Here is a 13,557-nt window from a genome sequence, read left to right as displayed (position 1 = left end):
CATATATACATATATGAAGAGAAAGCGAAAGAGTCTCATCTTCAATACAATACATTATATTTCTGAGGCTAATATTTTATGTCACTTATGAATAATTTAAAACATAAAATAACACATGAGAAAAAATAAACTTTTGAATGATAAAAGAAACATTAAAGGTTATATTTGGATTTAAAAGTAATTTTCTCAACTTAATTGTTAGTAATTTTTCTCCATAACGTGTGTCTGTCTTTTCTTGCAAATGTAAAACAATCAATACAGAAGAGTATAAAGTTTCAAAAGTACTTCATGCCACCTTAATTTTACTATTACAGATTTCATCTTACATTGTCTACGTTTTTATGAAGGCACATGATTCAAATGCTCCATTACTTCTATTACTCTATAGAGTACTGAAAATCAACGTATTTTTAAAAAGGAAGTGACTGGTGGGCTGATGATAAATGTTATTTAATGAAAGACAAGTATTACTTTTTAAATGTTTTAAAATGTAACTAATATGTGAGGATTGACATTTTTATAAATATGGTGTTTTTTCCCTCCAGAAAATTTAATTATCTCACCTTTTTAAATTTATGCTGCTGTAAGGGCCTTCTGTTTTGCAACATTATTGGAAATATAGTCTCTAAATCTTATTTTTAAAGTTGGCTTTTAAATAGAAAAATCTGAAAATATGGGCTTTTAGAAAAAATTCTGGGGTAAGGGAAGAAAATCTATAAGAATGAATGAAGTTACAATATTCTAAGACAGAAAATGACAGGTTGCTGTCACTAATGTACAAGCTAGACCAATCTGTTTGGGTCAATGTGCGAATGTTGATTTAGGAAAGAGATACAGCAGGAAAGCAAAAGTTTTGTACGCTAGAAAGCCACGTGGCAGTCTGAACTTTTCAGAGGACATGGGTGGGGCTTATGGATTCTTTGAAAAAGCAAATTCATCACACTTTTAATATAGCATATAGGGCTTTCTTTAGTAAAAACGTATCTTTCTCCTAAATCAGCGTTTAGACTTATAGTCAACTATAAAAAGAAAGGCTGACTACCAATTAACTGACTCTTTTATACCACCCAGGCAAGCTTCTCAGTTACATTTGTTATTTTAGAAAAATACATGTTAGACCAAAGACGGAACCCACATGGGTTTTGGCATTCTTCTTTTCTCCTCAAATAAAACATGAAAAGCTTTATTGAAAAGAAGATCAAATGATGAACAAACTGGATTTGTTATAATTGTTAACAATATCTAATAATTTTGTTTCTTCTCACAAAGTTTGAAAAACAGTTAATTCAGTACATACCACTTGAATTACAGTGAGACGCTTCAAAAGTGTCAAGTTAAACGGGTATACAAAACTGAGTTCTAAAATATAGATTTATTCAGATTAAAACTTGCATTCCAATGCTATGTTAAAATATTAATTTATAGAATAAATGCACAGAGTTTACTCACCCTATGCCAGGTAGTCTTGTAGGTGCTGAGACCCAAAACTGAACAAAAGAAAACCCAGCCATGGACAGGTTCTACACATGTTATATAAAACCTTCCATGAACATCTCTGTGCTTGGAATTGGAACTTTAAGGAGTTTGCCACCAGAATTTTATTCAGAACTTACCAATAAGGATCTATATAATTCAAATGAACTTCATTTACGTTTTTTACGTCTTTATTTCCATGTGTGCTGCAGGGTGGAGAGGAAGTATTCTGTTGTGGCTAAGCATGCATGCTCTGAAGCCAGGTGGCCTGCCACAGTGCTTTCTATCTGTGCAACACTGGGCCCTCTCTGACCTTTGGTTTCCTCATCTATGAATGGAAGGTTATAATGATATCTACCTTCTAGATTGTTATAAGGAATAAATTAAATAACACTTGTGTGGTACTTAGGCTAGAACTTACATTATAAGCACTCAACAAATGTTCATTATTATTATTGCTTAAGCTGAGGGAATAGTTAGATAGCACCAGATTCTTACGTGTACTACATAAGAGAAGGACCAGGGGGGAAAAAAATCCATGTTGTTTGCATTCTCTTCTTAGAAAACAAGAAAGTGAAAGATGAATGGAAGGATTTGTGCTTGTCGTTCTAATATCTGGCATATTTTTAATCAAAGAGGAGGACTACATGTCTCATTAAGTTTCTACTATCATTTTTCACCAAATTAAAATAAAAACACTGTCGGACTTCAATTTTCAAAAGCTCAAACTATATATGTATAATTTCCACTTCTAACCATTTTATGATCCAACTCTTAGGGTAATATTTGGGAAGAATCTTCCCTTTGGGGATCTCTTTCTCATTTGGCGTCACCTTTATTACTATTCCTTAAAGACAATGTAGTTTGTTAATAATAACATTATGGAAAATGACTTTCGGTTAACTTTGGAAATAAACTTGAATAGCAAGCATGAGAAATATTTCGGAGAGTTTTTCTTTTAAGTGGCAAGCTATTGTTCTATCATGGATATAGCCAAGGTTAAAGAAGTTCCATATGGCTTGAGCACTAGTAACACCACCAATAATTAAAGGCTGCCCCAATGTCTCTACTTAGCTATGACATCATAACCATAATTATTTTAGGACTGAAATGAACTATAGTTTTTCTCTATTCTAACCCTATCATTTAACAATTGAAGAAACTGAGGCTTAGTTAGATAAATTTGCTGACCCAAGACAACTTGGCAAGTTGGCAATGGAAAAGGGAATGCAATTCACATCTCCTGCCATTCAGAACAACATCCTTGCCCTTGACCACTTGGTGTCTTGCAGTAATGGAAAAAGTATACATCTTGAGCATTTTATTACCAACTACTTTTCCTTTATTTTCTCTAGAAAATATAACTATGAAGAATTATAATGTAAGTGAAGATAATGGGAATCTGGATTAATTTTTACTTTCAGTTCGTGTATATTCTGACCCATGTAAAAATTCATTTTTTTCCTCCCCCTTGAAAAATCTGTTATATTTTTCTCTTCCACTTAAAAGTTTTGACACATAACAGATGAGTATCTCAGAAACATACATAATGACATGCATTGTTTTCATGTTGTGTTTTTTATATCACTTCAAAATTTTTAAGTAAAATTTATAATTTATAAATTTAAGTAAAATTTATAATTTATGGTTAATATAACAAGTACTATTTTCTTCCCATTATTCCTCTCAGGCACATGGAAATTGGGGATAGACTTTAAGTATGATTTTAAAAGTTAACATGAAGGTAAATAAGTTTATTTGACATAAACATGCTGTCTCATAGATTAGCTATAATAGAAGCTGTTTAATCTTTCTCTGTATATATGTGTATCCCTTAGTCAATTGTGTGTTCCAGATAAATCATTTTGGTTTTCTTCCCCATTTTTAATCTGCAGAGTTTTCTTCCCTAAGAACAAAAGTCAATAAGCATATTACATGTTATACATTAAACAATCAACTGAATGGATTGAGATAGTTTTATTTTAGCCTAACTCTTAAGCAGGAAAAGAGAATCAATGTTGCCTCTTCAGTCTGAATAGGTTAGCTTTATGTGTAGGCAAAAAGGCAATTGCAGTTATATTATCTGATTATTTGTAAGAATTAAGATAAATTAGTGCTCTAAATGGAGTCAGTCAACCCTCTTCCATTTCCCCTTCTAGTAAATAGAATGAAGACAAGATTATTTGCAGAACAACATTTAGAAAGTTCCAGGCTGACTCTTTGAGTAGGTAGATGGTTTACTGGGCATCTGGGTGGAAGTAGAAGCACTGAACCAGAGGAGGGAGAAGTGACAAAAAAAAGTATACATTTGCGAGATCTATTATTTGGCCCTTAACATAAATGAATGGTCTTTCTTCTTAGGTTTTCATGACACATTCTCTTTGGGCATGCTTCAACTAGACATGTGTAAATAAGATTTGTCTTGACATATTTTCATTTCATGTTTGTATGTAGACACTGAGTACACTAGTTAAAATAACTTACTTTTCTGCCTTAAACATTTCAAGTCAGTTGGAGCTTCCACTCCATCAAGATGGAGAGTTTGCCCGTGCTCAAGACCTGCTCTGTAATATTTCTTTATAATTTCAGCTATGACTTTGTTCATGCTGGTACAGAATTTAATGCTTACTATTTGACTACTGTTGAAACTTTGCAATTTTTAATAGCTTTTACCATTATATCATGGCCATTCATGTTTCTTGCATTTCTTTTAGCCTTAAATGACACCTTTTTTGGTATTAACTTTAAGTTTTCTACTTTCTTTCTTTGCATTTTTTTTTATCCTTTTGTTCACTTCTTGACTCTCTAATTCTCCTTACCAATTGTTTTAAGTGTGACTGGGTAAACATTATGTACATTGGTGTTATGTTTACTGAATGTGAGAGTCTACCTTTAATGGCAAAGTTCATTCCATTCTCATTTAGAGTAGAGATCAGTATATCTCATGTTTATTACTGGCTTAAGTTTTTGGTTTTTTTTTTTTCTTTCTCTTATTGTTTTATTTGAACAAATTACTATTTATGTTACCCTTCCTTTTGTTTGTTTTTGTTTCAATTATGGTTTTCCATTCTGTTAATGGTTTTCCTTTTTCTTGCCCTTATTAGATATCTATGACTCTACTATTCTTTTAAGAAGATCAACTATGCTCCCAATTGAGATAGACTGTCTTACTCAGTCAACACTCAGTTTTCTCTGATCTCTCTCTTATTCCTCAAAACAACAACAAAGGAAGATGAAAACCTTAGAAAGAATTATATTAGGTCTCTCCACTCTTTGCAAGATACCATTTCAATTTTAAGATTTTTTCTTTTTTTTTTTTTTAAAGACAGAGTCTTGTACTGTCACCCATACTGGAATGCAGTGGCACGATCATAGCTCACTTCATCCTCGAACTGCTAGGCTCAGGTGATTCTTCCACCTCAGTCTCCCACAGTCTTGGCATTACAGATGTGAGTCACTACACCTGGCTGCCTCAAGATTTTTTTATTTTTATTTTTATTTTTTTGAGACAGAGTCTCGCTCTGTCACCAAGCTGGAGTGCAGTTGCGGTGATCTCGGCTCACTGTAAACTCCGCCTCCCGGGTTCAAGTGATTCTCCTGCCTCAACCTCCCGAGTAGCTGAGACTACAGGCGTGCATCACCACACCCAGCTAATTTTGTATTTTTAATAGAGACAGGGTTTCACCATATTGGCCAGGATGGTCTTGATCTCTTGACCTCATGATCCACCCACCTTGGCCTCCCAAAGTGTTGGGATTATAGGCCTGAGTCACCGCACCTGGCCAGCCTCAAGATTTTTTAATTTAGCATTAAATAACCTATTATTAGATTTTATTTACTAAGATAGAAAAAATATATTGAAAAAGAGAGAATGAGTAAACAAATAGGTGAACGAATGAACAAATGGATAGGCGGATAGGAACATCAGTCACCACCTTCCTTCTGCCTCTTATTTCTTGAATTCCCTTTTGATAGCTGCGAGTCTTTTTTCAAGTAATTTTTTTCAGGCAAGGTATTTGTGTGGTACATACTCTAAACTCTTAAATAATATCTCAGATGGTTACAGAATTCTCGAGTTATAAATCCTTTCTCCCTTTTTAGTGTCAACTATTACTAATAAGAAATACCATGCCAAACATACCTTCTCTACAAACTTTGCAGACAACTTTTATTTCTATTTGGAGGTGTCTATATTTAAAAAACTTTTGACTTTAGGAATTTCACCAGGATAAAATGTTAGATTTGTTTCTTTATTTAGAACTCTTAAAGTCCTTTTACTGCTCAGACTTTAGTTTTTTCTTCATGTCAGGGGAATTTTCTTAAATAATTTATTCAATTATTGTCTCTCCTATTTCTGTTTTTATTCTTCTGAAAATTCTATCATTTATATTGTATCTCATGAATCTAGTCTTCAGTCATATTATCTTTTCCCTCATGATAACCATCTCTCTATAGTTTTGCTTTGTCGTTAGAAATGTTACTTGTACTTGACCTCTTAAGTTACTTAATATGATTTTTATATTGGCCATTCTCGTTCAACTATTGTATTGCTTCCCCTAAAATAATGATTTTTTGTTTTATTTTGCTTTGCTATTGTTTTAGCACAAGACAGACTTTTAAAACTCAAGTGTACTGAATTCTACATTTTATATTTTTATCTCTCCCCACAAGCAGTTTTGCTTCACTGCAAATATGCCCTGATTATTCTGCCTGATCATCCTTTCTGACTGGTGGGAAATTTTAGATAGGTTGTTATTTCTGACTTCTTGTCTCATGCAGCTCAGATCTAGAGGTTGGAGTTTCCTAAGAGTTTAGAATCCCACTGCTAAGAAAAGCAGAATAGTTCTAACACCCACAGTTTAGAGGGTTGCCTGTTTCTTGCCAAAGCACCTGGAGGAATTCTCTTCACTCCCTAGCTCCCCTGAACTCTTTCAGCCTCTAGGGACAGAAGAACTCATTCATCACTGACCCTCTCAATATTCTAGGGGCCAGAGGCACCTTGTATATTCAGTCAGAAGAATGTCACCTGTCTTCTTGTGGTTTCCCAAAATATAAGATGGCAATTATGGAAAAAAAAAAAATGAAAGAATCGTAGGATAGGTCCAGAGGATATAAAGCTGCTTCTTATGAGTCCACAAATCTGTGAAAGCTAGAGTCATCCTACAATCTACTTCTTTATTTTCCTTTTGCCCAGGCAATAATGCTTTACTCTAGTAGTTTGCCCTGCCACAATTCTTTTTGCTCTGATTTTAACAGACGTCATATCTCAATTATACCAGCTTTCCATGAGTTCCAAAGTCTCCTGGGTTAACAGAGTCAAACAGCTTGAAATAGGAGTAGATAAAAAAGAGAAGGTGGCCCAGCTGCTGCCAAAATCTCTGCTCATGGTATCTACTTTCTGTAACACTCCTATAGTGAGCTGATCAAATCCTACTAGTGAGTGAGTTCTCGTGAGATCTAGTCGTTTGAAAGTATGTGGTACCTCCCCACTCATTCTCCTGCTCCTGCTTACACGTGACAGGCCTGCTCTCCCTGTATAGCCTGCAGAACTGTGAACCATTAAACTTCTTTTCTCATAAATTACCCAGTTTCAGGTATAAAAAGCAATCTTTAAAGCAATGCAGCTTTAAAGATAAAGCTTTAAAGATAAAAATGAAGCTTTATCTTTAAAGCAATGTAAGAACGAACTAATCCACTGCTCCAGAAAAGATATCATATATGACACAACATCTACAATTAAGGCAAAAATTTACTTGAGTTATGGTAGCTCACTCTCACGCTCAAAGATCCATCTGACTTTCTATGTTGGTGAATAAATGGCAATATCATCGGGACTACCTCCCATGGATCCTTAGGTCTTTAATAATGGCACTAATTGTTGCTATTTTTCCAGAATAAGGTACTATTTTGGATTTACTCTCTTGACTGTAGAGTACAAGGGTAATTTCAGAGGCTTCCATTTGGCATTTCTTTTTACAATATCCCCTACCTCACAGGCCAAGGAACCAGAGTGGGATTTTTCCCAACAATAAGGTGTTCTTACTTTAATTATATATTGAAGACCGAGAAAATGATCATCCATGGTCCTAGTAGACCCACTGTGAGCTGGACCTGTTCCAGAACCTGAATTTATTACTCAGCCCTCATTTATACCTAATCTAATATAGTGGCCATGGTATTTCTTCCAGCCCCTGTTTATCTAGGTCAACACGAGTCCTACATGAAACAGTCCTTGAACTATTTCAGTGTTCCCTTTTCCCTAGTGAACAATTACCTAAGCAAATGGCCACAGACCTTTTGGGGAAAGACTGGAGAATTGTTACCTAAACACTTTTAATGGTAATGTAGGGTCCTTCCCCTGAGGAGTTGGTCTCTCCTCCCATCAGTGGTTCCTGGACTGAAAACTGCTAGAAGTTCTGCAGTAGGAAAGAAATTGTGACTCCTTATTGAGGCAGTTGCCCTTAAATTCCTGTTCATCCCTCTGTGGCTTTCGTGGCTTGTACAGATTGAGCTAGACTGTGTAGCAGGAGAATATCACAGGTATGATGAACACAATTGGAAATATGTGATCCCATTTCTGTCTTCATCTGTTGAGTAGTTAAAATTATCCAGCTCCTCTGGACCTCAGCTACAAAAATGCATCTTGCATCTTGCCCACCTGGAAATAACTTCAGAGTGCCTACACTAGTTCTAGCCACTGTAGCCTCTTCTTACCTACTGAGGAAAGCTGATCTGGCATTGCCCTTGGGAGTTTCTCTACTCTTAGATTCTCACTAACATGATGTGTTTCTACTAACCCATGTTTCTACTAACAAACACATGATGTGTTGTAGATGTTGTTGTAGAAACAAACACATGATGTGTTGCTTGAGTGTGACCAGTCTCAGATTTCACTGTGTATGACACAGTTTCACCTGCTCCCAGTCACTTCATCTCTACCAAACCTGACTCACTGATAGTGTTCTGCCTGTAACTATATCAGGAGTAAGAATAAACAGAATTGTGTGTGTGTGTGTGTGTGTGTGTGTGTGTGTGTGAAGGGGAGGATTGTGGGGGCAAAAGATCTCTATCTCAAATATATTTTTTCCTTCTATAGAGTACCTTCTGAGTCACCCATTTACTATAATCTAACACTGAGATAAAGTGTAACTTTCTCAGCTTCCTTCAAGGTTAATTTTCAGAGATCTGTACATGCACACTGACTTGAGCTGTCGGAATATATCTTGATTTCTGAAAGACATTTAATCAGTTTTCCAAGATATTCCTGCAGATAAAACGAGTGAATGTTGAAAGAATAATAATAAAATTATTATTCTAGTTATGAATAACCACACCCAAAGAATACCAAGCTTTGAATCACTGTCAGCCTTGAGTTAGGTTTCTTGTGACATGCATTAGATACTGTCTTATTCAACATTTTAATCAATGGCTTGGATAAAAATAAAGGTACACTTATAAAAGCAAAGTCGGATGAAAAAAGCTAAGATTTAAAAATAGAGTAAAGTTGTATGAGTCCGTTTTCATACTGCTGATAAAGACATACCCAAGACTTGGAAGAAAAAGAGGTTTAATTGGACTTACAGTTTCACATGGCTGAGGAGACCTTAGAATCATGGCAGGGGGTGAAATGCACTTCTTACATGGTGCAGCAAGAGAAAATGAGGAAGATGCAAGAGTGAAAACCCCTGATAAAACCATCATATCTCATGAGACTTATTTATTACCATGAGAATAGCATGGGGAAAACTGCCCCCATGATTCAAATTATCTCCCACTGGGTCCCTCCCACAACATGTGGGAATTATGGGAGTACAATTTAAGGTGAGATTTGGGTGGGGACACAGAGGCAAACCATATCATTCCAACATTGGCCCCTTCAAATCTCATGTCATCACATTTCAAAACCAATCATGCCTTCCCAACAGTCCCCCAAAGACTTAACTCATTTCAGCATTAACCCAGAAGTCCACAGTCCAAAGTCTCATCTGAGACAAGGCAAGTCCCTTCCACCTATGAGCCTGTAAAATCAAAAGCAAGCTAATTTCTTCCTAGATACAATTGGGGTTACAGATATTGAGTAAATACAGCCATTACAAATGGAAGAAATTGGTCAAAACAAAGGGGTTATAGGGCCTATGCTAGTCCAAAAATCCAGTGGGGCAGTCAAATTTTAAAGCTCCAAAATGATATCCTTTGACTTCAGGTCTCACACCCAGGTCACACTGATGCAAGAGGTGGGTTACTATGGTCTTGGGCAGCTCTGCCTCTGTGGCTTTGTGGGGTACAGCCCCCCTCCCAGCTTCTTTTATGGGCTGGTGTTGAGTGTCTGTGGCTTTTCCAGGTGCACAGTGTAAACTGCCAGTGGATCTACCATTCTAGGGTCTGAAGGATGGTGGACCTCTTCTCACAGCTTCACTAGGTGGTGCTCCAGTAGGGACTCTGTGTGGGGGCTTCAACCCCACATTTCCCTTCTGCACTGCTCTAGCAGAGGTTCTCAATGAGTGCCCCACCCCTGCAGCAAGCTTCTACCTGGGCATCCAGGCATTTCCGTACATCTTCTGAAATCTAAGCAGAGGTTCCCAAACCCCAGTTCTTGACTTCTGTGCACCATCAGGCTCCACACATGTGGAAGTTGCTGAGGCTTGGGGCTTGCACCCTCTGAAGTCATAGTCTAAACTCTATGTTAGCCCCTTTCAGCCACAAAAGGAGTGGCTTGTATTCAGGGCACCAAGTTCCTAAACTGCACACAGAACGGGAACCCTGGGCCCTTCCCATGAAACCATTTTATCCTCCTCTGCCTCCAGGTCTGTGATGGGAGAGGCTGCCACAAAGGTCTCTGACATACTCTGGAGACATTTTCCCCCTTGTTTTGGGGATTAACATTTGTCTCCTTGTTACTTATGCAAATTCATGCAGCCAGCTTGAATTTTTCTTCAGAAAATGGGATTTTCTTTTCTATCGCATTGTCAGGCTATAAATTTTCTGAATTTTTACACTCTGCTTCCCTTTTAAAACTGAATGCCTTTAGCAGCACCCAAGTCACCTCTGGAATACTTTGTTGCTTAGAAATTTCTTCCACCAGATACCCTAAATCATCTCTCTTCAAAGTTCCACAGATCCCTAGGACAGGGGCAAAATGCTGCCAGTTTCTTTGCTAAAACATAACAAAAGTCACCTTTGTTCTAGTTCCCAACAAGTTCCTCATCTCCATTTGAGACCACCTCAGCCTGGACCTTATTGTCTATATCACTATCAGGCTTTTGGTCAAAGCCATTCAACAAGTCTCTAGGAAGTTCCAAACTTTCCCACATATTTCTGTCTTCTTCTGAACCCTCCAAACTGTTCCAACTTCTGCCTGTTACCCAGTTCCAAAGTTGCTTCCCACATTTTTGGGTATCTTTTCAGCAACACCCCATGACTGGTACCAATTTACTTTATTAGTCTGTTTTCATGCTGCTGATAAATACATACCCGAGACTGGGAAGGAAAAGAGGTTTAAATGGACTTGCAGTTCCATATGACTGGGGAGGCCTCAGAATCATGGTGGGAGGTGAAAGGCACTTCTTCCATGGTGGTGGCAAGAGGAAATGACAATGATGTAAGAGAGAAAACCCCTGATAAAACCATCATATCTCATAAGACTTATTCACTACAAAGAGAACAGTATGGCGGAAATCGCCCACATGATTCAAATTCTCTCTCACTGGGTCCTTCCCATAACATGTGGGAATTGTGGGAGTACAATTCAAGATGAAATCTGGGTAGGGACACAGAGCCAAACCATATCATTAGTCATAGTACAAAATTAATAAGGTGAAACTTAGAGAAGAATACCATCTTAGAATTATACTGAAGCTAAGATCACACAGTTTCAAACCACTGATTGTATAGATGAGGAAACCAATGCCCAGAGAGGTGAAATGATTGACATAGGGCCACTGAGCTTGCTTGTAACAGAGCCAGGATTGAATTCTGGCTCGTTTTTCCAGTGTTATGTGACTATGCCTTGGTTCTTCTCACTCAATACTGTCCTTAGATAGCCTCCATATTATGCCTCCAAATTGATTTTTAATTTGCTGAATTCTGAATAGATAATAAAAACTATGCTTATCAATGTGGAGTCCTATATCTAGTCCAAAACAAACAAACAGAAATTGTTTGCATTAGTGCAGGATGGGCAAGGCAGACATGTGAAAGAGACACTGGTTTTTTGGCAATAATACATCTCTAAAATGTGATTTGACTTCATAAAAAGCTAATTCAGTCTTAAATTGCATCAGTGGACAGGAGGCATTCAGATTGAGATAGGCTTTTGTTGCATTTTGTTCTGCAATGATCAGAGCACTTCTTTAATGGCCTATCCAGTGCTGGGCAGCACCTTCACAAACTAAAGAACATTAATCATAGGACTATCTGAGTGAAAATCTGGAAATCATGACAGAAATAGAATATTTGTAAAAACCGATATTGAGATTTTTTCACCTAGAGGAAGTAAACATTTAATTTATGTGTGTGTTTGTTTATTTGTTTGATACAACACATTAGTAAACAGCCATGAAGAAAAGGAGTGATTTATTTGTAATCATGTTTGGTTCTGTCTGAAGTGGTCTGAATTTTCCGTAATAAAGAGAGTCTGGTAAAGCTGAAATTTCTTTCTGATTAAAAGCAGCATTAATCCTCTTTGCTTTTGTTAATCTAAAATGATCCAGTGCCTTTTTTTTAAAAAAAAAAAAACCACAAAGAATTGCATTTCTTTGTTTAGTACCTAAATATGTCACCCATTGAGCCAAAAGATATAAACCCCAAAAGTACTTTTATTCTTTCCACTGTTTGGTTGTATAAGCAATCTGTGGCAGAAATTTTGTTTGAATGTTTCTCAGTTAACCCTGCCTGGGTGTCTAGAGATCTATGAGTTACCCCATTAAAGTCACAGGCCTGTGTTAAATCTGTGAAAGAATTTTATTTCAAAGCATAATTTATTTTATTAATAAGTAATATCTTATTTCTACATGATGTTAGTAAGTAGATCAAAAAAGAAACCAAAAATAAAGTGGGAATTTTATCGTATTTTCCTAAATTGTCCTTTGTTCACAAGGAGAATCATGTTAGATCTTTTATAAAAATATTAGTTGGAAATATTTTATTAATTAAAACTCTCAAAGACTAATGAGTTGACATAAGAAAAGTTTTTATCCACCTTTTCCTAAGTGAAGTATTGAAATTGAAATTGAAAGTATTATTATGAACCATGCAGGAAGCCAATATTTTTAATGCTATCATGTTGAAATAAGACTAATAACTCACACTGATTTTTGTCAGTGAAATAAGAGGATAGTTGAGTTCATTTGAAAAGCAAAGCATAAATATTGATGAATGCCTTTTGACTCTGTCATCTAAACTTCAACTTTAATGATAATATTATATGCAGTGCCCCCTGCTTTATATTTGTAACATGCACAGTGTATTTCATGGAGCATTTAGGTATAAAAATATAATTTTTAAATTTGTATATAATTCAAACAAATCTCTCTTTAAAGACCTTATGTGATTCATATCAGAAGATGTAATAGTCACCAATTTTGAGTAAGTTTAAGAAATAAAGGTTTAAACTCAGTCATTTCAGATTTTCCTTAAAACTCTTCTCCCTTGAATGCATCTAATTTAGGGATATTGAGTCCTAAAGTTGTTGAGAGATGGGTGAGAGAACACTGAGTCCTTGGACACCAAAGGTCTGTTGGTGACCACAGGGTGTATCACTCTCTGCTGGCCCTTTCTGCCCCCACGGAGTTGTCCAAGTTGCCATCAGCCCACACATTCTCTGTTTGCTCAGCCTAATTTCTCTCTCCCTACATTTCTCACCCTTTAAAAGGCAGAAGTCATTTTGAGATGCTCTGCAAAATGCACACTCTGCAAAATGAGAGACCAGGGAGCTGGATCAGGTTTCATCTGGATTCAGTATGCATATACTTCATGTCAACTATTACCATGGTTCAGGATTCTCTACAACTTTTCTCACATATCTCTTCCCTTTCAGAAGATGGCAAAGTCTTTTCTGCTTTGAATTCCTTAGCTCTCTCCCAGCAT

At 36.4% G+C, this 13,557-nt stretch overlaps 1 long non-coding RNA gene across 1 annotated transcript in view; it reads left to right on the top strand.

Annotated features, from left to right (window-relative positions):
- The window catches only part of LOC112614227, a 57,044-nt gene that overhangs the window by 3,174 nt on the left and 40,313 nt on the right, over positions 1 to 13,557 (top strand). The window lies entirely within an intron of this gene.

This window comes from Theropithecus gelada, chromosome 1, assembly GCF_003255815.1.
Source record: "Theropithecus gelada isolate Dixy chromosome 1, Tgel_1.0, whole genome shotgun sequence".
Taxonomy (NCBI): domain Eukaryota; kingdom Metazoa; phylum Chordata; class Mammalia; order Primates; family Cercopithecidae; genus Theropithecus; species Theropithecus gelada.
The sequence above is the reverse complement of the archived record's forward strand: the minus strand, read 5'-3'. Positions and strand labels throughout refer to the sequence as shown.